This window comes from Cheilinus undulatus, linkage group 24, assembly GCF_018320785.1.
Source record: "Cheilinus undulatus linkage group 24, ASM1832078v1, whole genome shotgun sequence".
In the NCBI taxonomy this organism is placed as follows: Eukaryota; Metazoa; Chordata; class Actinopteri; order Labriformes; family Labridae; genus Cheilinus; species Cheilinus undulatus.
In genome coordinates, this window is record NC_054888.1 from 6,488,988 (window position 1) to 6,511,033 (window position 22,046).

Sequence of the window (22,046 nt, forward strand, 5' to 3'; positions counted from 1 at the left end):
CCATGGGCCGGATTTGGCCCACGGGCCTTGAGTTTGACACCCCTGCTTTAAAGGGTTAAACATCTGATGTTTCTTATGTTCTACTGTGAATAACATATGGGTTTATGAGTGTTGCAAATCATTGCATTTGTTTTTATTTACATTTTACACAGCATCCTTACTTTTTGGAAGTGGGGTTGCACTTTATAGCACAACAAAAAAGACTATATGTCATCTGATATGATTCTTTATTTACATACCTATTGTGATCAAATTGCCCTTATGATGGTTGGTATATAAAAAAAATCAGAATAACTCATTTATTAATTTCAGAATTAGAAAACCCAATGACTTGATTCAAATTAACAGATATTTCCCTGTAAGTATCGATTTAAACGTGAAAGATTGCCTCAGTGGTGTCATATCAGTCAGCTAAGCCTCAAACTCACTCCCTGTTTAACAAGGCAGCAGCAGCCTCCTTGCTCCCGGCTGGCGCTGATTGGCTCCTATCCGCTATCATTCCGCGCCCTCTGATTGGTCCGCTCCCTCTCCTCCGCCGGGCTGCCTCCTCCCCCTCCACGAGCGTGCAGCGCGAGCCGCCGAGCACCAGAGTAGGCATCCGCGCGGTGTGGAGCGGACGGAGCCCACTCTGGCAGGTTTTCAGGACAAGTTTGAACGACGAGACGCGGACTGCAACGCCGGTAGGTGACTGGAAACGCCGAAAATGTCGCTTTTGCTCGGTGTGTGCTTTGTCTGAGCGCTTTCTAGGAACTCACTCCTCGTGCACGCGCTGCCGGACTGATGCTCTTTGAAGTGAAATTGAGTTAACGGTTGGCTAACTCCATTATCTGCTTGTTTATAAATGCGCAGTTTAACCTTCGCTGGAGCAGTCTTTCTTGTCCTTCTCCTTCCCTGTGTGTCGAAAAGACTGTGAAGTTATCACAGCGGCGTTTTTAACTCATTACTGAAGATTTACTTTGAATTTAGTTCGGTAAAGTAGCTCGTTTTTGTAGCTGCTACCTGTTTTGTGAGGTTAACGTCTCTCAGCGTGTTAGCTTGGCACCTCTCACAAGTCCGTTCAGTCTTATTGGCGTTTATGTGTGGGAGAGAGAAAGATAGCAAGGCAGAGAGAAAGGATAAATCCAGATAAGTAGATGAGAGCTTGTGCTTTTCATAATGCCGCGCACTTTATAACCTAATATGAAGCACAATGATTTATCCGCTTGTTAATCCATGTCACTTAACGTGGACTTGTAAAATCCATCAGCCCCCTCTGTTTCACTGCATAAAGGAATGAGTGTCCCCATGCTGCTCTTCATCACTGCCGTCAGATCCACAGCTACAGTGAGGAAGTGAAAGGGACAGTAAAAATGAAAAGCGAGGGGGGATGTATAAGCCTCTGTGGCAAGCTGCTCGATGGGATTTTACCTTGTAGTCAAAGGGTCGTAACAACAATTCACAGCCAGTGTCTCTTGCTTGCTGTGAACAGTGTGCCTAAGCCTGCGAAAATCAATCTCTGGAGATTTATTTTGACTGCTGCTTGGAAACATGAATGGATCTCAGGAGTATCTCCCTCCTTCTGGACTCATCCCTTTTCTTTTTGTACTTGGAAGTCATCGCATCAATACCCCCCTCCTCTAATTTCTCACGCAGAGAGGCGAAACCCTCAGTGGCTTTCGACCTTACAACGCCGCCCGGGTTGTTAATACTTGTAACACTGCCAGATTCTCTCATTTAAGCCCTGATGTGTGCTGGCGGGCAACCAGATCCTGATACTGGACTGTGCTTTTGGAGCGTGGGGAGGCGGACGATTCATTTAATTCAGAGACAAAATCCTCCATTCATCTTCTGTGATGTGAAATACAGCGGTTTAATCTCAATTAGGCGGTGGGGAATGGGAATGGGGTTCCTGGCACACATGGATGATTTCATTTGACTGTTATGGAGTAATGTACATGAGTTTGGAGGTTTAGTTTGGTGGAGTTTTTAGCTTGCTTTGAGACGGTATGAAATTAAAAATGATGTCAAAGTCAGTGGCTAGTGCTTACTGGTTCGAATCCTGCTCTGACAGGCATTATTTTCCACAGAATGATACTTGACTGGGTTAGCAAGGTGGCTTGTAGGTTTAATTTTGTAAGTCTTTGCTCATCTGTCAGTGTTCATCTGCAGTATGTTGCTAAAAGACACTCTGATAACATTACCTGCCTTTTAAAATGCTACACTTGTACACTTGCAGGAGACCTGCTGATGAGGTAGCATACTACAACCATCATCCTAGAGCTCAGGAGTCCAGGATGATATTGGCAGCTGCAGAAAATGTGAAAACAACAGGATTAGGAGCTTCATTTAAAACATGAGACGGTGCTCCATCTGTCTTGTGCATTCATGGTAATTATGGATTTCTTGTGGTGGTGGTGGTGGGGGGGCAAGTGTACTTTCTGAATCAGTTGTTAGGTGTCAGTGTTAATTTTGGCAGCTATTTTTAATTGTAGTCTTAGTTTTAGTCTTTCAATGAAATGCATTTTAGTTTTAGTCACATTTTAGTTGTTTTATAGTTAGTTGACAAAAACTCAAAACAATTTAGTAGGGATGCACAATATTGGATTTTTGCCAATATCCGATATGCTGATATTTACAGATTCTTTTTAGCTGATACCGATATTTAAATATGCTTTTTTGAAAAAAAAAATCAGTCCTTTTGGACACTTTAAGGTTTAAGGATGACCTAGAAAACAAACTTTAGTCCTTAAAAAAACACTTTGAAGTTTAAAGAATGAGAATAAATAAAGAAAAAGACCTCACCTGACTAAAACTCTGCCAATTTATTATATCAGTGGTACTCAACCCTACTTAACCAAAGAGCCAAACTGTTGAAAAAATACCTTTGCAAGAGCCTCAATCTAAGTGGTAAAAACGGCAAAAACAGCTTGTAGTATCAATAACAATAAGTTAAAGGTGGCAAAATTGGTCAATAGGCAACAAAAATGGATGAAAAGGGGCAAAAATGGGTAGGAAAAGGTGAAAAAGGGTCAGAAAGTAGCAAAAACAGGTGAAAAGTTACAAAAAAACAAGTCACAAGTAGCAAAAAATGGTCCAAAAGTGGCCAAAAAATGAGTGAAAAGTGACTCAAATGGGCAAAAAATAGGCAACAAGTGGTATTTGATGTCAAAAGGTAGCTTAAAAGGGCGAAAAGTGGTGAAAAAAATGGTGAAAAAGGGCAAAAATTGCCTTTTTAAGCTAATATCTGCTGATACCGACACCAAACTGATAACATCGTGCATCCCTACAATTTAGTCTAGCTTTAGTCCATAAAAGTCCTCACATCTTAGTCTTTACTTTTATTCTAAGCATTTATTTTCTTGCCTAAATCTGGTACCAAATCATGGTAGTGTGTTCTCTGCACCCTGCTACACCTGGGGTCCCTGCTTTCAACAGCTGAGGGACAAAAGAGCTACAGATGTATTGTTTTTCGACAGATTTACCCACAGTGGAGAAAGATCACAGATTTTGGCTGTCCAATGAAAACTACATTACATTTTAGTCTAGTTTTAGTCATCTTGATGAAAACTAAACTTTGTTTTTGTCAGTTTTAGTCATCACAGATCTGTTTTTGTTATTCTTAGTCTAGTTTTTGTCATGGAAAAAAGGCTGTCGGCGAACGTTTTTAGTCATAGTTAGTTAGTTACTGTTAGTTGTGCTAAATCTGTTACAGGTGTGTTAAACAAATTTTTCTATGCCTCCTTACTCATTAGGTTATGTACTGACACTAAATTGCCCGTAGGAGTGAGTGTGAGCATGGCTGATTGTCTTTCCCAGCCCTGAGGTTGACTGGCAACCAGTCTGGGGTGTATCCTGCCTGGGTTTGTTTCCAGCCCCTGTGACCCTGAGTGGGATAAGTAGTGTAGATAATGGATGTACGGATGTTTGGCATTTAAAATGCGAAGGAGGAGATTTCTTGTCAAAAAGCTCCAGGGTTGAAAATTGAAGCCAGTATGGAGGTTCTAATAACTGCAGTTCTTCAAGTGTTGACTTGAAGCTAGCTGCAAAAGCCCAAGAAATGAAATTAATACCCATTCAAAATAGGGTTCCTGCACATCCTTACACTTTAGAAGGCATGTACAAAAATATGTCTTCATCCAATTTTTGTTTTCTAGTTGAATTTAATTTAGAATTTTTTTAAATTTTCTGCACACATTGTTTAGTAAATATTCATCAGAATGCAGGAAATCAAGTGTTGGATGCTCAAAATTTCCTCTGGAGCAGTGGTTCTCAACCCCCCCCCCATCCCGGTGTGAATGGATAAAGCGCTGTCCGCGGAGCTGAAACGGAAAACGGTGCAGGTATACTGAAAAACCACCTGAAAGATTTACTTAGAGTTCTTATTCTACTCCCTTTATTGGTTGTCAATAAAACTCTGGCTCTGATTTCACAGTGGAGAAATTGAAAGATAGCAGAAACAACTAAGTGAAGCGATCGTCAACAAGTGTGAGTGAGAAAACATTTTGGAGAGAGAGAACAGCAGCAGCTTTGCCTCTGGGGATGAGCTTTATTCTCTACAATAAATCTCAGTAGATACTTGTTTTTTCATGACATTCTGTCTAAATTCACAACTTCTAATATTTTAAAGGCGTTCTGTGTCTTTTTTGTCACTCTAAAGCCCGACCAATACAGCATACTATTGATGTCTAATTTACAAATCAAGCATTTAAGGTCACACTTAAGCTATCAGGTTCTTATTGAGGCACAGGTCTTGCCCAATGGCACAATAACATCTTATTTTTGGGAGATCACTTTTGGATTTATTGAAAAACACACTGCAGGTGTTGTTTTTGGTTGTGCATGAAAAGCCGTATTTCAAAAAGTGGGGCCGATATTTAAGGAGCCTTGAAGCTCTGATGTCAGCCGGTGTTCTCAGGTGGTGGAGCTGCTGTTAGCTTTTCTGGTGTCTGACCCCTGCTGCTGCTGCTGACCCATGTCTTGACCCAGAACACTTTTTTTGTGAAGGGATTGCTCCATTTTTCATCATCAGGTAGCTAGAAAACGTACTGCAGCTGCGGCTAAAGCAACAACGCACAGGGTTTTTTTTTCTTTCTCTTTGTTTCTTTTTTCCGCTGTTTGTCACTGAACAGAATCTCACACGCATAGTTCAGTTCATACAAACTCAGTTGATACGATGAATTTTGGACAAATAATGAAGCAGAAAACAAATAAAACCACTCCCTGTCTGAAATTATGTAATTTAGTATTAATTATGTGCATTTATATTTTTCCAAAATGATTTGGCGACCCCCAGAAATCATCTTGCGACCCCAAGGATGAGAAAGGCTGCTCTGGAGGACCCCAAAACATCCCTCTGATTTTATATTACTCACTGGTTATATAAGCCTTGTACTGCTGTGAAACACTAGTCCAGTTTTCTAGCCTCTGGGTTACCAAGTTGCCCACCTGAATCTTTGACAGGTCCCTCCTGACAAAAAGTGTTATTCTCTTTTTCAGAAGTTTAACTGGTTAGACTCAGCTCAGGGTACCTGCTAAAATCTCTTATAAATATCAGTAAGTGGTAGACTGATATAGAGGCATTACATGTGCCAGAATCAATCCCTAGGACCAGAACATTTCCTTGTCCTGAACCATTTGACTTTTCATAAACACGGCAATACATCAGAAAATGCAGTCCAAGAAATCCCACATGCCTTCAATTTTTTTTTGCAAAAATGTTCATATTTTTTTCTCAGCTCAGTTCTTTAAAAGTCTTAAATTAGAAATTTAAAAGAGTGTAGGAACCCTGAAGTGGTGTGTTGGTACAACAGAAATAGCCATGGTTACAGACAAGTGTGAGGACATAATTAGATCTGAGTAGCTTTTACTTGATTTGCAAACTCTTGGATGTGGGGTTAAGTCTTGCATAACTCATCCATCCTGATTTTGTTTTAAAGTATCAAAGACTTTGCACCACATGTGGTGCCAGGATTACAGTGCTGGATAGGCCCTTGTGATTTCATCATATCAAAAGTTTAAACTGTTTTCCCTTCTTATGGAAAATTCTGATTACTTTCTAAAAAACGTCTCAAGCACCACCTGTTCACCACAGCCTACAGTCTTCACTAAACCACCCCTTACACTCATCCTACCCCTCACATAGTTTGTCCATGTCTATGTGTTCCTGTAAAGCGTCCTTGGGTTTCTTGAAAGGCGCTATATAAATTCAAGATATTATTATTATTATTAAAAGAAAATTGATGCATTTAGCCCATGATAGTCTTTAATTTATGTGACTACTAATGAGTCATCTATTGATTTATTAACTGGTGTTAGTAAAACATGCACTTCTTATAGCCCATACAAAAGTAGTAGTCTTTCATTTTCTACCATGTTAAAGAGCCATAAATCAATCCTTAGAGCAGGGGTTCTCAACGTTGGGGTTGGGACCTCATTCGGGGTCACGAGACACCGAGAGGGGGTCTTCAGATACCTTAAAAGAACAAGGAATATTTTTTACTTACACCGATTTTGCCAAATTTTAACACGTTTTCATCACTTTTTCCCACCAGTGTTATCAATTTTAACACATTTTTGCAACTTAAAACCCATTTTTTGTCAATTTTAAACCCTTTCCACCACTCTTTTCTGCCTGTTTTGCTTCTTCTCAACCAAATCTTGCAACTCTCTGCCTATTGTTGGCTCTGTGGAAAATTATTGCCACTATTAATCCCTTTCACCACTTTGAAAGCCACATTTCATAATTTGTTATGCCCTTTTGCCAGTCTCTGAATGTTTCTGCCTCCGCCGACTCTTTTTTTGCCAGTTTATATCAATTTTCATCCCATTTCACCAAATTTCCAGCTATTTTTTCCACTTTAACGCAATTTCAGTTACTTTGAATCCCCTATTACCACTTAATACTCATATTTTTTCCACTTTTTTGTTATTTAATGCCACATTTATCAATTTTTTGGCATTTCTAACCCATTTCTGCTACTTTTAAAATCTAATTTCATCACCTTTCCCACCATTTCTTGCCATTATTAACCAATTTTAGCTATTTTTAATGTATTTTAATTCTGTTTTCAGCAAAAGGATGTAATTTTTTAAGAGGGCTACCTACTACTCAAATGAATTAAACTTTGTTTCTTTCATAAGAGTGGTTATTATTCAGATTTAATGACAAATACTACAGCTTTGGGCGCGCCGGTAGTCGAGTAGTTGAGGCGCGCACCATGTATGCAGGCGACCCGGGTTCGAGTCCGGCCTGTGGCACTATTTCCTGCATGTCTCTCCCTGCTCTCTTCCCTGTTTCCGACTCTATCCACTGTCCTCTCTCTAATAAAGGCACGAAAAAGCCCAAAAATAAATATTAAAAAAAAAACAAAACACAGCTTTACTTCACAATGGACCATGATTATGCTGGACCCCAGTTTGGCTGGGCCCCAGAAACCTCTCCCATTTTCCCCCTTAATGGGTGGCCTTGTCTCCACATGACTATTCTTGAATGTTCATGGCTGTGTTCAACCACCTTCAGGTACAGCGGGGGTCCCTGGTCTCTGGCACCTGTATTTTGGGGGTCGCGGGCTGAAAGGTTGAGAAACACTGCCTTAGAGTGCTGCTCTTTAACTTCTGTGTAAGAAGATTCGTTCTCCTTGGTGGTTAAGATGAATTACTTATGAACTGACCCTGGGAACGAACAAGGATCAATATTGTTACAATATTGAAGATAGTATAAAAAATACCAAAACTTTCAAAAACTACATGTGTTTCATAAGACAGGTGCATAAAAAAGGAATGAATCCATCAAAACTTGCACAAATACCTTGGCAGTGTTAGCGTACTGTAACATTGCCTATGTATTTATGCAGTTTAGGCACTTTGGAGGAGTTTGCTTGCAAAGTTTGTGAACTTCAAACAAGAACGTTCCCAACAGAGCGCCCTTGACTTTAATTTTTCTTGCTGTGGTATCAAAATGGGTCTCATAACCCCAGGAAGGCTCCAGAATCATCATAAAAGTTGCTTACTTGAGTTTCAATGCTACAGAATAGAACATCGCAGTCTAAAAGTGGAAAGAAAATTGGAATTTGCTAGAGGAAGTCAAGCAAGATGAGATCACTTTCCACTTGTAAACAAGAAATCTTCTGTTTCACTCAAGTTCTTCTTTCTTTTAGGACCTTCTCTTTTTTTTTTAGACGTAAATGTGAGCACTGATTCTGTTTTCTCAAGCTGAATCTTCACAGAAATCATTTTCTGTTGCTGCAGCTCCAAATAAAGAAGTAATTTCCAGAATTAAAGATAAGATCACATCTCATCACACAAAACTCCGACTGTAGGTCAGTCATTTACCACTGCAACATTTTAAACCAATATTTTCAGGCTTTTTAAAAAGCTGCTGCTGTAGTGGTAAATCACTAACAAACACCTTTGAGTCTTATTATCACAGCCCTTATAAATAGAGTGTTTACATCCGCTAGGTTGCCAACTACATCTTATTGACATCCTGTGAGAGGAGGCAAAGCCCCTCAGTGTGCATCTAATCAGCTGGTTTTAACTCCTTTAACCCTCACATGGGGGTTTAATATGTGGCGGCATCCCGCACGCTGGACTCACTGGCTGAATGTGACACACAGAATTGATCTTTTTGAATCCTTCCTTGCTAAATAACTTGATGCATTTCTCCCCCGAATCGGAAATTAAAGCATTTCACCAGCTGAAGTAAATCTGCAGAAGCCCTCGGGCTGCAGCGGATCCTCTTAATTACATCATATTTTTGTCCTGGAAGTGATTGGAGTTCGATTTATGGCGCAACGCTGCTCCCCCCTGATGAGATAAAATCCTTGTGACAGTGATGAATTGCGTTTGTAAAGAGCGCGATAGAAAAGAGCGTTATTAACTCGTTCTCAATTTCTATTCACTCACGGTTTTTCCCTCCTCCCTGACAGGATTTAAAGGGAAAATCTGTCAGGTTGTGTGTCGCTGGTTGTTACCCCGTGCTGTGGCATTGTGGTGCCCTCAGGGAACACACGCTGCTTTGTGAGAGTCTCTTTTAGAAACCGCAGCCTTTACGAGACCTTTACTGCATGTTGAATGCAGCTCTTTATCCCGGTCACACCGTTGGTTCAAAAACTGCGTTTCATCATCAGTCACTGTAAACCTTGAAGCACTTTTGAAGCCGTCCCACAGGGATGAATTTATCTTAGAAGAAGGAACAAATGGCATCAGTTGTGTATTTTATATCAATCCTTTAGACACCATCCTGTCCCCCTTATGTAACCAGGTGTCTGCTCTGCTGCTATACTGACAGAATGACAGTGATGAAATGCTAAATATACATGAAAGAAAATGTGTTAACAACCTTGAGGCTACTGTAACATGTAGGTCAGTGTGTGCATATAGCTTGGCAGTGATGTACTCCTTCCTGTCTGGAGGTTTGTTTGCAGGATTGAAGCCTTCCTCTGGCAGATCAGTATCACTTAAAGTACCTTTAGCACACTTACTGAGTGGTCATTTTATTGTTGTCCAGGAAAAGTGCAGTTTTAAAATGAGCTGTAGAAGGTTAAAGTTTCTGCCATCAGCTAGCTGCACCTAGCTACTGTTAAAGCTAAACAAGGCAAGGCTTGTGCCTGATCCATGTGTCTCCCATGCTGAGAAGCTTATCGATACTGCCAGCCTATGGATGATGAGCCATATTTATCTTGACTTTACATGCCAGATAGACTGTTTCACATATCCATCCGCATCCACCCAGGCAACTGCCCCACAAAGTGTTTGGGAAGAGCAGAACCTTAAAAAAAAACAAAGAAAGTCCTATTGATAACGGGGTAATCAGAAAGACGAGATATAGGGATGTAGCTGGCCTGCACAGTTCAGTAAAGCCAGACGTACACTGAGAGAATTTCATCTGATTGAGACTCGAATTATTAGTGTTATTCAAACACGTCAAATAAAAAGCAATAAATGAAAAAAAAAGCCCATTGAGAGATGGCATTGGCTCCAGCCTCCCACAAACCCAAACAAGATAAGTGGTGTAGGTAATGGATGTCTAAAAGTGTACTGTATCGACATTTTAAAACTCAGTATTGATATTTTTTAAATTAATAATTAACACTCTTGGTTGGTAGTTTGTGGTGTAATTTCACTGCTGACCACTGGTTGGCAACAAGTGGTTGACTCTTCCCTCTTCTCCTCTGCTTAGACAACGAGATCACACAAGACTTCGGTCTGAGCTATCCAGTTGCTTGCGCTTACCGCTGCAATGCAGCTTCTGCTGCATTCATAGCAGATATGTAAACTTGTTTTAGCTTCCAAAACATTAAAGACGGTACAGACTTCTACAGGAGTCAAGTCCTTTATAAGATATGCCACGCCAGAGTGAAATACTTGGACAACACGACAGACCTGACATCATACCGATAGCTTAGCCGCTTACAGCTAACGTGAAACGAGCCTGCTGAAGCTACCGCTGATTTTTACTCATGTAACCATAAATACCCAGTCAGTACTTTTTTTTCTTGTTAGGACCTGTGCCATCGTAGTGTCGTTAAAAATGACGGCTTCTGTAATATGATAAAAACAACACTGGCCCGTCACGTTACGCCCTCCACACAACAGAGTCCATCAGTCCTTAAAGCTGGATGTGAGGATCAGTCTTCCTCCACAAGCACCCTAAGATATACAAGCTGATGAAATATGTAAGATTTTAGTACATTTACTCTATACTGATTTATTTTTTCCACTTTTCTTTTAAAAATCCTGAAATCGTTTTAATTCATTAAAAAAACGGGGAAAATCCTCATCTACAAGTTGCCCAAAAAAAGTTAAAACTCTAGATGATGCAGGATCATATATTTTATAATACACCATGTTTATTTATATTTATTTACTGTACATATATTTTTAATACATTTTTTTCATAGCTTAATTTTGTTATATTCCATATTCACTTAAAATTACATAGTTGTTTAAATAAACATAAATATACAAACCCACATATACGTACAAATTTAAATATATATAAAAAAACAAAAATATCACAATATATCGCCTGGCTCATAGTATTACAATATATCGATATCTGCACCCCTGTATCGTAATACGTATCGTATCACCAGATTCTTGCCAATACACACCCCTACCATGTAGTAGAGTAGTTGTTAAAGACAGCCAGCACACACCTGGTGAAACAGCTGTTGGAGTTTGAAGCTGACGTTTTGATTGAGATTGTGTTGCAGGTTTTATCCTGGATTTAGATGTAAAAGTTCCTGTATTATTTCAATGCCAGCTAATCTTGTATCACATAGCTTTTTATCTGGTGGCTGATTAGATTTGTTGTAGCAGTATAACCCATTTACAGAATTGCTGCAGATTCTGGAAAATTCCTAAATAGTCTTGAATTGCACATGTAAAATTTCAGGCCTTAAATGTTTGATTTTTACCAGGGAGAGGTCTTATAATTAAATTAGATTATTATCCAGTCAGTGTTTTCTAGCCTACCTCATATGATTTTAATCATCTTCCCCCACAAATTGTTGCAAAAATATTCTCCATAATTCAGGGAATTTAGTGTTGCATGTTCTAAATGTGTGAGAGGAGGACCTCAGAATCTCTGTGATTTTGTCTGATTTACTGTTATTTCAAAAAAACTGTTGTGAAACACTGCTCTCTAACATCTGGGCTAACAGGTTGCCCACGTCAAATATCTTGCAGCCAACCCTTATTTTAACAGGTTTTCCCTGACAAAATATATTATTCAGCCTTTTAATAAACTGTTTAGAGTCAGCACAGCAAACCTGGTCAGCACCAAAGATGTGTTATGATAAATACAAACTGTAAAATGATTGAATAGAGGCATTAAATGTGCCAGAAATCATTACATTTTGGTGTTTATGTCTTATGACATTAGACATTTTTATAAGCAATTCATTAAATCAGAAAATTCAGTCCTGCTCCAGTGTACCAAGAAATCACATGCCTTACATTTTTGACAGTTTACCGTGCAAAAAGTAGTATTAATTTTTCTTTTTACAGGACTTGAAAAGGTTGATTTTTAGAAGTGTGTAAGAACCCTGATTTGGTCCCAAACTGCCTTGAAAAACACCCTCTCAAACTTAAGTATTTTTTAAAAACAACCTCCAAAAATGGAGGGTTTTCTAGAAACCCTTTTCTGCATTTCATAAAATATTTATTTTTAAGCCTTGGTAGCAGGTACGGGGATTAAATTTAAAAAACAGTTGAAAAATATCAGCCGATTACTGATACTGAGGGTTTTTTCATCACATTCTTACAGATTCCCTCATGTCTGACCATAAAAACAGGCCTCTGTTTAACAGGTGACTACGTCTTTGGTTTAGCAGTTAGGTGAAGATGTCAGCAGTGGCGACTAAAGCCTGTCTGAGCCCCTGATGTGCTCCGTGTTCTCATGAGCATCACAGAGACATTTCTATTTAGCCTTAGACTGCAGTAAGTGTTTTAACCTGCTGTTAATACACATTTCCATTATTTCAAAAGGAGGTGACCTTGATGGATACTGCATCTCCTAACAATGAATCACAAAGGATTACTTTGAGTCTGTGTTTTTAATTCCAGCATCCTTGGATCCTGTTGTTTATGCTGCTGTGCCCCGACAGCGACGGGCGACATGATTAGCATCTTTGAGCTCTGTTTGTCAGATACTTGAAGCCTTTGAAATGTTAACTTTTGATTTAATACAGAGCCTCATACCTGGCTTTAAAGTAGGTGTAAACAAAGTTACCGTTATTTCTTCTCTCTTAACTTCGCCACTTTAAGACAGTCACACCAGAGCTCTTTGGTCAGACATGACTCACCCACTGGTGGCAGGCCTAATTTCATATAGAGGAGTTTCCTTGGACTGGGTCCGTTAAACGCTCCCATGAACATCTCTCCAGGGTGTGCTGGAGTCGTTGACCCTGACCTCTGCTTGTGCTAGGGCAAACAAAAAGCCCACTTACTCCCAGAGGGGTTGTTGTTATTCACTTCTTTCTGAATTATTAATGACCAGATTGTTCACTTTCATTGCAACGAATCAGAGGAGGGAGCATTGCCCAGTTGACTGTTTTCACACAGAATCAACGCTTACTTTGCAACACCTCATAATTCACAATGCATTAGATTTAATGAGCGTCTGGCCGTGCTGTAATTACACATAGAAGGAGACTGTAACTTAAAGCTGCCATTTTTTATAAGGTCTGGAGCTGTGTGCCGCTCTGATTCTCCTCGTTCTCTGAGGGTGTTCGCTGGTTTCACATTGATGCGCTCTGACCTCTGCCGCTGCTGCTGCTCATCCCCCCTCCCTCCCTCCCTCTCTCTCCTCTCTCAGTCCCGCTCGCTCTGCCTCTGCGGGGAAGCCTTTGGAAAGCTACACAAGCGGCTGTGCGTTTCATCTGCAGAGCTTAGCGCGTTGTGATCATGTCTGTGACCGCCGTCCAAACTTTATTGGATCATCTGATAATCTTGTTGGCCGTGGCTTAGCCACACGTGTCCCTGGATCTGCATACGACTCCATACAGGCGCAGATGATAGATTCAAATCCAACATGGCCATGCTGTGATCATTGATTTCCACGCACAAGTCTTTGGCATATGAATAAAACAACAAACAGCCTGGGTTGTATTTTTGTGTGGTTATTCACAGTTGGAGTAAAAGCAACGCCAAGGAGAGGCTAACATGTGTTATCAATTTTCCTGTGTTTGTTTACAAAAATGACAAATGATGAAGTAATACCCAAAATGCTCAGCTGGCACACGTCCTCTTCGGTTGTACTGGAGACAACAAAGCAACACAAAGTGAAAGGACTGAGTCAACACGGGTGTCACACCCTCATCTCTGGTGTTTTTGGGGTTGATGAGGTGAGGACTTACTGCTGCAGCAGGTGCCATAAACAGCAAGGTGACTACTCTGCATGATAAGGCTGAGTTTGTCTGGGGAGACTTTCTCAAAGCAGCAGCGAGGAACTCTCATTTTGTGTCGGTTTTTGTGGCCCCTGTGGAGAAACTCTGTTCTTGTAAAAGTTGTGATTGGGCTGATGTTTGCATGCTTCAGGAACTGCTAGAAGTAGAAGAGGAACTTTTTTGGTGACTCAGTTTTTTACTTTTTAAACTCTTCTGTTGTCGAGGTCAAGGATTCTTCCTCTCAAGACAGGCCGACCCTGTGGTAAAAGCTGTGATTGAACACTGTGATTGAAAACTGTGTACCAGTTTAGGTGCTGCATATTACAGACACCACTTCTTTCTAAAAGCTTCCTTGAGTTGTGAAATTTTCCATGTATTCTGTGTGTCTGCTCACTGTAATAGAGAAGGAGACTCTCTCTGTAAAATGACAGGATACTTTAATATTTGATTTAGACACTAGCAAAAAGAAATAATGAAGCACATCTCTTCTGTTTCCTGCTTCCATGCATAACTGATAAACCTAAGGAAAACAGTGTATGATATAGTAACGACACTCTGTAAGGATGTGGGGACTAAAGACACTAATTGTTGAAGTGTTGAAAGTGGAATCCTTTCCCATTCTTGCTCCACAGTGATGGGTTTCTCTTGACGTATTTTCGTGATTCATTCAGTTTCAATGGGAGATAGGTATGGACGTGATGCAGGCCAGTCTTGTACCTTCTCTCTGTTATTGTGAAGCCATGCAGTTGTAACTCTTACAAAACATGAATTTACCTCTCAGTAGCTGTGGTAACATGAGCACCTTTTTCCCTATCAGATTGCATTTATTCTGATAGGAGAGTTAAACTTCTTTGTTCTCATGGACACTAAACTTATCTATTTCAGATGTGAGTGCTCATGCATCATATAATTAAATTGAATGAAACTGCTCTAACATAGAGGGCGGCACAGCAGCTCAGTGGTTAGTGCTGTTGCCTCACAGCAAGAAGGGTGCTGGTTCGCTTCCCGAATAGGGCCTTTGTGTTGCTCCGGCCATGAGTCTGTCCATTCTGGAAATAACAAAGTTGAATGACGTTTCGGGCACACATGCACAAATCACCCTAAACAGGGAGAGAAGATCTGAGTGCTTTCTTGGATGTGGATCTGAACAAGAATGAGCATAGACCACCTGTCTTGATCAGAATGAAATTTATTTCTGAATTAGAAAATTTTATTCTAATTCAAGCTTCTTTTTGAAGCCTTTTTATTCACATCAGGCATTTATTCCAGTTACAACTGGTCCATGTAGACATACCTACTATTAATGGTGTCTTTGCAGATGTACAGGTGACCCATGTCATGGGCACTAATACACCCACACCATCACAGATGTTAGCTTTTGCTGTGATAGCAATCATGACGGTGTTTTCCTCCTCAGCTCGAAGGACTCAGTGGCCATTTTCTTCCCGCTAAAAACTATGTAAAACGTAGACTCTTCACACCGTAGCACTTCCTTTTTAGGTCAGTCCATCTCAGCTGAGCTTGGGCCCAGAGAACTTGCTTTTTGATGTTGTTAACTTACGGCTTTCACTTTGCATGGAGTCTTAACCTGCATTTGTAGATGCAGTGACGTTTTATGTTTACTGAATGTTCCTGAGCCTACGTTGTATTATCCATCATAGAATGATGCTGGTTTTTAATACACTGCTGCCTTAGTGGTTAAAAGTCACAGGCATTCAATGTTTGTGTTCAGCCTAGCCTCTTCTGTGCAGAGATTTCTCCAGATTCTATGGCTTTTTTAAGGATATATGGACTGTTGATGGTAAAATCTCTAAATTCTTTGCAATTGCATGTTAAGGAATGTTCATACACCAGTGGATGATTCGCCTTGTCAGTCTTTCCCAAAGTGGAGATCCTCACGCCTCTCAGGAGTGTTCCCAATCAAGACACACATGTGGAACATTCCAGGAGTTCCCAGTCTTTTTTGCCCCCGTCCCAATGTTTTTGGAATGGTTTGCGGGCTTCAAATTCAGAATATGTGTAAATTCAAACACAATGTTATCAGTTTAAACATTTGATATTTTGTCTTTGCGATGTGCTCTGTGGATGTGGTTTATAAAGGATTTGAAAATGACTGTTTTGTTTTTATTCACATTTTATACAACGTTCTAACATTTTTGGAAAAGAGTTCGTAAACTGGTATTGATTTTTTTCATTGCCAGCATTTCTTCAGTGTTTTCATTATTCTCAACATTTTTACCAGAAGCAGAATTTAAAGGAAACAGGGCTGATAAACGAGTGAGAACTCTGAAAATAGCAGCTTGAAGTTGTACTTAATGTCTTTCAGACACTCTAAAGGGCCAGCTCCAATCTTTATCTCTTTTGCAGATCCTGCTCTTCAAATGCATGTGAAATATTTCATTTATAATCTATTCTGCCTCTCCTCTGTGCTCTGCTGACAGACTGGAGCTGATCGCAGCTGACATTGTGCAAGAGACAGGACGCCCCCTTGACAGATCACCTGTCAATCATACAGACACAGAGGACATTTACCTGGATCACTGAGCCCTTCAGATGAATAATAGCCACCAATTAACCAAACCTGCATGACTGGTGTACGTAACAAGACACCAAAAGAGGATATACAGAGTCCACATGCTGAGTCTGCTGAGTCTGGAGCCACTCAGAGGGTTCAAACTTAGACTTTTCTAGCTTTGAGCTCTGTTCTTTGCTAATTTTCCTGTTTCATGGACCATTTAATAGTGGTATCTGTAAAATATTGATTAGTGAAATAGAGTCTAACATTGTTTAAAAACAAGTGTAGAACTCCCTACAGTAGATTTAAGCACTGGATTGCTTTAATTCCCTTTGTGCACAGCTTTAGAGGTCATAGAAGTTCATCTTTGTTTCAGAACAGTAGTCATATCCAGTATCCAGTTAGGGCAGGGGTAGATAGGCTTTGTTAGCCTCATGCTGGTCCCCCTCATCCTGTTATCTCATACTCTACCGGCTGCGGTCGCATGTTGGCCGCCGTCTTCCTATTGCAAAGCCTGCCGAGTCCCCCTCTCCGCCACCACGCTTGGCATGGGATCAGTGCAGAGCCGAGTCTGCGAGCCCCGGCTTTTTTAATTGGGTTCTGATGCAGGAGGGGAGAGGGGAGGGGGGGACTTCGCTGGTTTGCCAAGCTGGCCGCTGCGACCGCCGATGGCTCCCAGTTCCCTTTGGTCAAGTAGGTGATTGGATTTTCATCGGCGTGGTCAAATAGCGGGTGAGGGCATTATCAGTCGTCTGAGTGTGCAAGTCTTCTGGGTGGGTGGCCTGGGGGGATTTAAAAACACAGTGTGAGGAGGCTTTGATTGTTTTTTTCTGGCATGTTTCTGCCTTATCTCTGCTACCAAGTGGATACCTTGTCACTCCAATTTGGAGGCTGTGGATTGTGAAAATATGCAGTCCATTATGTACATTATGCTTGAAAAGGCATTGGTTTTAAAAAATCATGCAACAACAAGAAGGAAAGAGTTTTTCCAGAAGTGACCCAGCTTGGGCACCAACTTCCCACTGTTTCAGACTGGGTGTGTGGTCACTGCATAACTGCTGCGTCACAGCATTTCAGTGTACATGTAAACAAGTCAGAATTATTCTAATATTTCTCAAGCCTCTAACTCTTAATTTTCACTTTAGAAAATTCCTAAAGAACAAAAAGGAAGTCCTTCAACAACAGTAAAAGTCAGACAAACTCTTGCAGAAGTATAAGAATGTACTGTATTGAAATAAGGGATGCTTATGCTTAGCTGAGCAGAGTGCAGTCACTAGTTGCATGCAATGCTATGTTAGCCATGCTAATTAACGCTGCTTAGTTTAGACGGCCTTCTGAGCTTTAAAGTCTAAATTTAGTTGCATCTAGGTAACTGTGGAATTGGTCACCTTGAAACATCCCTCATTGTGTATTTAGGTGTATCTGGAAAACCCATTCCTTACATCAATCCTAATATTGAAGCCCACTATATTGATGGATTATAGGATGAGCCTGGGCTGGCCAATTTTAAGAGGGGGCTGTGCCAATCCAAACCACCTTTTTGGACACACCTCTGCTGAGAGAAAGCATTTAAATTTATTGATTTCCTCTCCAATTTTTAAAAATTCTCCTATTAGAAGCTCAGCAAATTGTCGGATTTTAGGTAGCACCTTTGTTGGATAATTTCAGGTAGGGGCCATCTAAGGCCACCTTTTGGGTACACCCCTGCTTGGTAAAAGCATTTAAATGTATATTTTTTCAGTGAGTTTCTTTAAAATTCTCTGTTTTAAAAGCCAACTTCATTGTTGGATTATAGGGTAGCACATGGTTGGATAATTTCAGGTGGGACCATGCCACCCCAGACCAACTTTTGGATACTCCCCTGCTCAGAAACACCCCAGTTTTTCTTTAGGTTTATCCCCAAAACCCATTCCCTATCATTCTCACTATACTGATGGATTACAGGGTGGCGCCTGGGGTGGCCAATTTCATCCTTTCACCCTTGATAGTCAGTTTTTCTTTTTAATGTTTATCCCTAAATCCCTTCCCTCATTTTAATCCTGTTTTTTGGAGCCCACCATATTGATGGATCAAAACAGTGACACCTGGGGTGGCCTATTTAATTGGGGCCATGCCACCCTAAACCACCCTTTAGACATGCCCCTGCTGACTAAAAACATTATAATTAATATTTTTTCTTTAGGTTTATCCCTTGATCCCCATTTAAATCCCTGTTTTGGAAACCCAGCATGGTTGTATGATATAAATATGCAGCAGGGTTCGAGGCAGAACAGGATGAGAAGTGGAAGTCATGCTGTTTTTAGTTCTTTCGCTAAATTAATTAAACACAGATAGTGCGGCTCGCCCTTCAGTCCCCACAGAGCGAGATATTTCTTTAATTTTATTTTTGTAATTCTGTGTGTATAACATTCTGTATCCCTTTTGGCGTAATTCTGTAGGTGATATTAATATCTGGCTGTATGCACGGCTGATTTCAATTAGCATCTGCTCTCAGTGAGCACACATCCTTCAGTGGACCCATTTGAATACTGTTTGACTCTGAGGCCTAATTATAGAGTATGCACTATTATGTGTGCACAAACAGCACACAGAGCATCATTAATCTTTGTCTAACTAGATTCAGCAGCAATTATTTCAGGTATGTTTGATACACTTGATGCCTGTTTAAGCATCTTTATCCTCTGAGGCCTGTATGTAAATTTGACATTTGCTTCTCAAAGTGATGTCCGCCAAATTGATTTTGAGGGCCGGGAGATTTAATATGGAGCAATTTTTATCCTCATGCTATCCCAGTTGGTCTTGTTAACTGCCTCTGCTCTCAGCTGTAAGAGGAAAAATCTATTTAGACTGACAGAGCCTGATGGTGAAGTTTGTGAGCTGACCTTATGGACCAAGCAGATGTTTCATATCAAGCAGTTGAGATGTCGATCACTTCCTCCAAGTCTGCAAAGAAAATGAAGCTGTAGCAAGTTTCTGTAAGCACATGGGGAGGATATGTGGAGTGCCACAGGTGCTTTTTCTCCTCATCGAGACTGTAAAACTCACATTTGTCCATACAAGTTTTTCTTTGCTGTTTGACTTTACTACTTTTCTTTACATAATAACATTTTCAGGCAACTACTGTAACCTGTTTTATCTGTTTGTGTACATGACAATGGCGGTCTTATGCATTGAGGTTACAGAGTACTAACTATAGAAAACAGCACTGCCTTGTTTGTTGTATAACTTGCAATGTGCTCCTCTGTGAACGTTTTCTTTGCACATTAAGATTCCCGTCAGTAGCAATGCCTGAGTAGACAGACAGCTGCATACAGTTACCAAACAAAAATGATTATAAAACTCTGTTTTTGAAAGTCTTTGTCTCGTCTTTTGTCAGTATACTTCTTTAAACTTCCAGTGTTCTGCAGCTTAACTAAACTAACAGTCAGTGTTGCCAAATTATGATGCTCACCTCTAATTTAGTGTGAAAAATGAGTCTACATCATTTGGGGCTGCACTGTGGAAAGGAAAAAAAAAAGCGCAGGTCATCCACCAACCTTGACCAGCACTGACTTGTGAGTTTGCCCATGCAGAAAACCCTCACTCACCTTTGTATTTACAGTCCTAAATGTCAGATTTTTCCTTTAACTTCCTGTCAGAAACCTCCATAGCTTGCTTACTGAGTTTGGATGCTTAGTTTTGATATAATGCTAGGGTTTACAGAGCCTCCTGCTGCCATCTGGACTAATCCATACTTACTTGTTTCTGCTTTCTCCAGAATTTTTCTCACCTGAAGCCCTCTGGCGCCCCCAAGCAGAGGCCCTCCTTACACTTCGAAAACCGCTGGTCTAAATCAGGGGTTGTCAACGTTGGGGGTCTTGAGACACTGAGAGGCAATTTTTGCAATTTAAACACATTTTTACTACTTAAAAACCATTTTTCCCATTTCAAACCTTTTTCAACACTTTATTCCTGCCTGTTTTTGCCACTTTATGCCCCTGTTGACACATTATTGCCTCTATTAACCGCTTTTTACGCCCATTTTAACCACATTTCACTGTGTTATGCTCATTTTTGCCCATTTAATGCATTTCTGCCAATTTCTGCCCATTTTTCTGTCTTAGGTAACCCTCTTTGTTAGTTTATATCAAAATTTTCATCCCATTTTTGCCAATTTAAAGTCATTTCAGCCTTTTTTAATTCCCCTTACCACTATCTATGCCCATTTTTGCCACTTTTTCCAATTTTTTGTCTCCTGTAAAACTCCCCTTATCTTGCTTTTTTGCAGATCCACAAGCATGGTTGTTGTTCTCAGAATGTTGTTTTCTAAATGCAGAACATTTTAGAAACCAATATGCTCCCACATTCAGTTGAGAGTTTTATGTAAACATGACCTCAGTCATGATGAAGCCCCTCCTGCCGCAGGATTTCGCTGCTACTGGTCACATTCAGGCTTTTTGCTTCTGCTCTCATTAGTGATGTAAAAGGACTAATGACTCCCTGAAAGGTTAGCAGGTTTGGAAAGTAAGCCAAATCAGTGCATGGGGTCTACTCTTATTTTTAACTTCCATCTAGAATTAGCATTTTCAGTAGGGCTGCAGTTCAGTCGATCAGTGCTCCACTGCTTTCCGCCTGGTCTTTAAAATGCCAGAAAACAGCAAAACAGCTGTCAGTGCAAAAAGAAGAACTAAATCGTTCTATTTTGAGTTGAATCTGATGAATATTTGAGATTTTAAAATATGAAGATGTCACTTATCAAAAAAGCGTGCTCTATTTCGTGCTGTTTTTCATGAAGTTTAAACGATAATAGAGTTTGATTACATTTTGGGGAAACTGAATCAAACATGGATTCTTAAGTGCTTATTTTTCCACATTAAAAGTCTGAATAATAGTTAAACCACAGAGGGTTTGCTGTGGTGAACATGTGTGCAGCTTTCACTGCACTCTTTGTCTCTGCTCTGTGACATTCATTAACCTTGTCCTGACTCATCTCCCCCCTGTGTTTGCTCCTCACTGAGGGGCTGTGCTGCAGCTGCAGAGGTACAAAAAAACACCATCAAAACATTATTAATTCCACTTTATCCTTCAGGAAATGTCAGCTCAATAAATCACTATTTTTTTGCATGCAGGATGCACCGTGTTGCTCTGCTACAGGTCACGGAATCTGATGAGTCACTGAGTATGGTGTAAAAGGTGTGTCCAGACCAAGAGCACAGGGAGTTTTCTCACGGCATGGTTTCATACCAAGTTTTTATAAATGTATGAGTCCGCCAGGCAGACTTTGTCAAAATGAATTCTGTGACTTTGTGAACTTACTCAAATTGATTGTTTTTAAACTTGTGTGGAGAAATGTAGCCGTCCCTGTGTTGCAAAAGCCCATCGGGGTTTTTTAGCATCTGGACTAGATTAATAAACAAGTGTTTTCCTTTCGGGAGGGGGGGCTTTTGGCTTTATTTGGAGAGGACTGGACAGTGGATAGCACAGAAACAGGAAACAAGGGAGAGAAGGGAAAGACATGCATGCATGTAAAAGGCTTCTTTGAAGCTATTTCCAACTCTCTCTTGTGAACAGACTTGACTTGGTGTAACTGTATCACAAAGTGGCTCTTAAGGATCCATAATCATCTGCTCTTTTGGGGTCCTAACTGCTGCAGTAAGTAGGGTCATGATATCTATTGTGAA

At 40.4% G+C, this 22,046-nt stretch overlaps 1 protein-coding gene across 5 annotated transcripts in view; it reads left to right on the plus strand.

Annotated features, from left to right (window-relative positions):
- Nucleotides 1-598: 598 nt before the first annotated feature.
- The window catches only part of b3galt1a (UDP-Gal:betaGlcNAc beta 1,3-galactosyltransferase, polypeptide 1a), a 240,692-nt gene continuing 219,244 nt past the window's right edge, over nt 599-22,046 (plus strand). For 4 of the 5 annotated variants that reach the window (XM_041781538.1, XM_041781537.1, XM_041781534.1 and 1 more), the window contains exon 1: nt 599-680. The gene's annotated coding sequence lies outside the window, so the exon portion shown is untranslated. Of the gene's footprint in view, nt 681-2,215; nt 2,368-22,046 lie in introns of all 5 variants that reach the window. The other variant, XM_041781535.1, reaches the window with a different exon arrangement.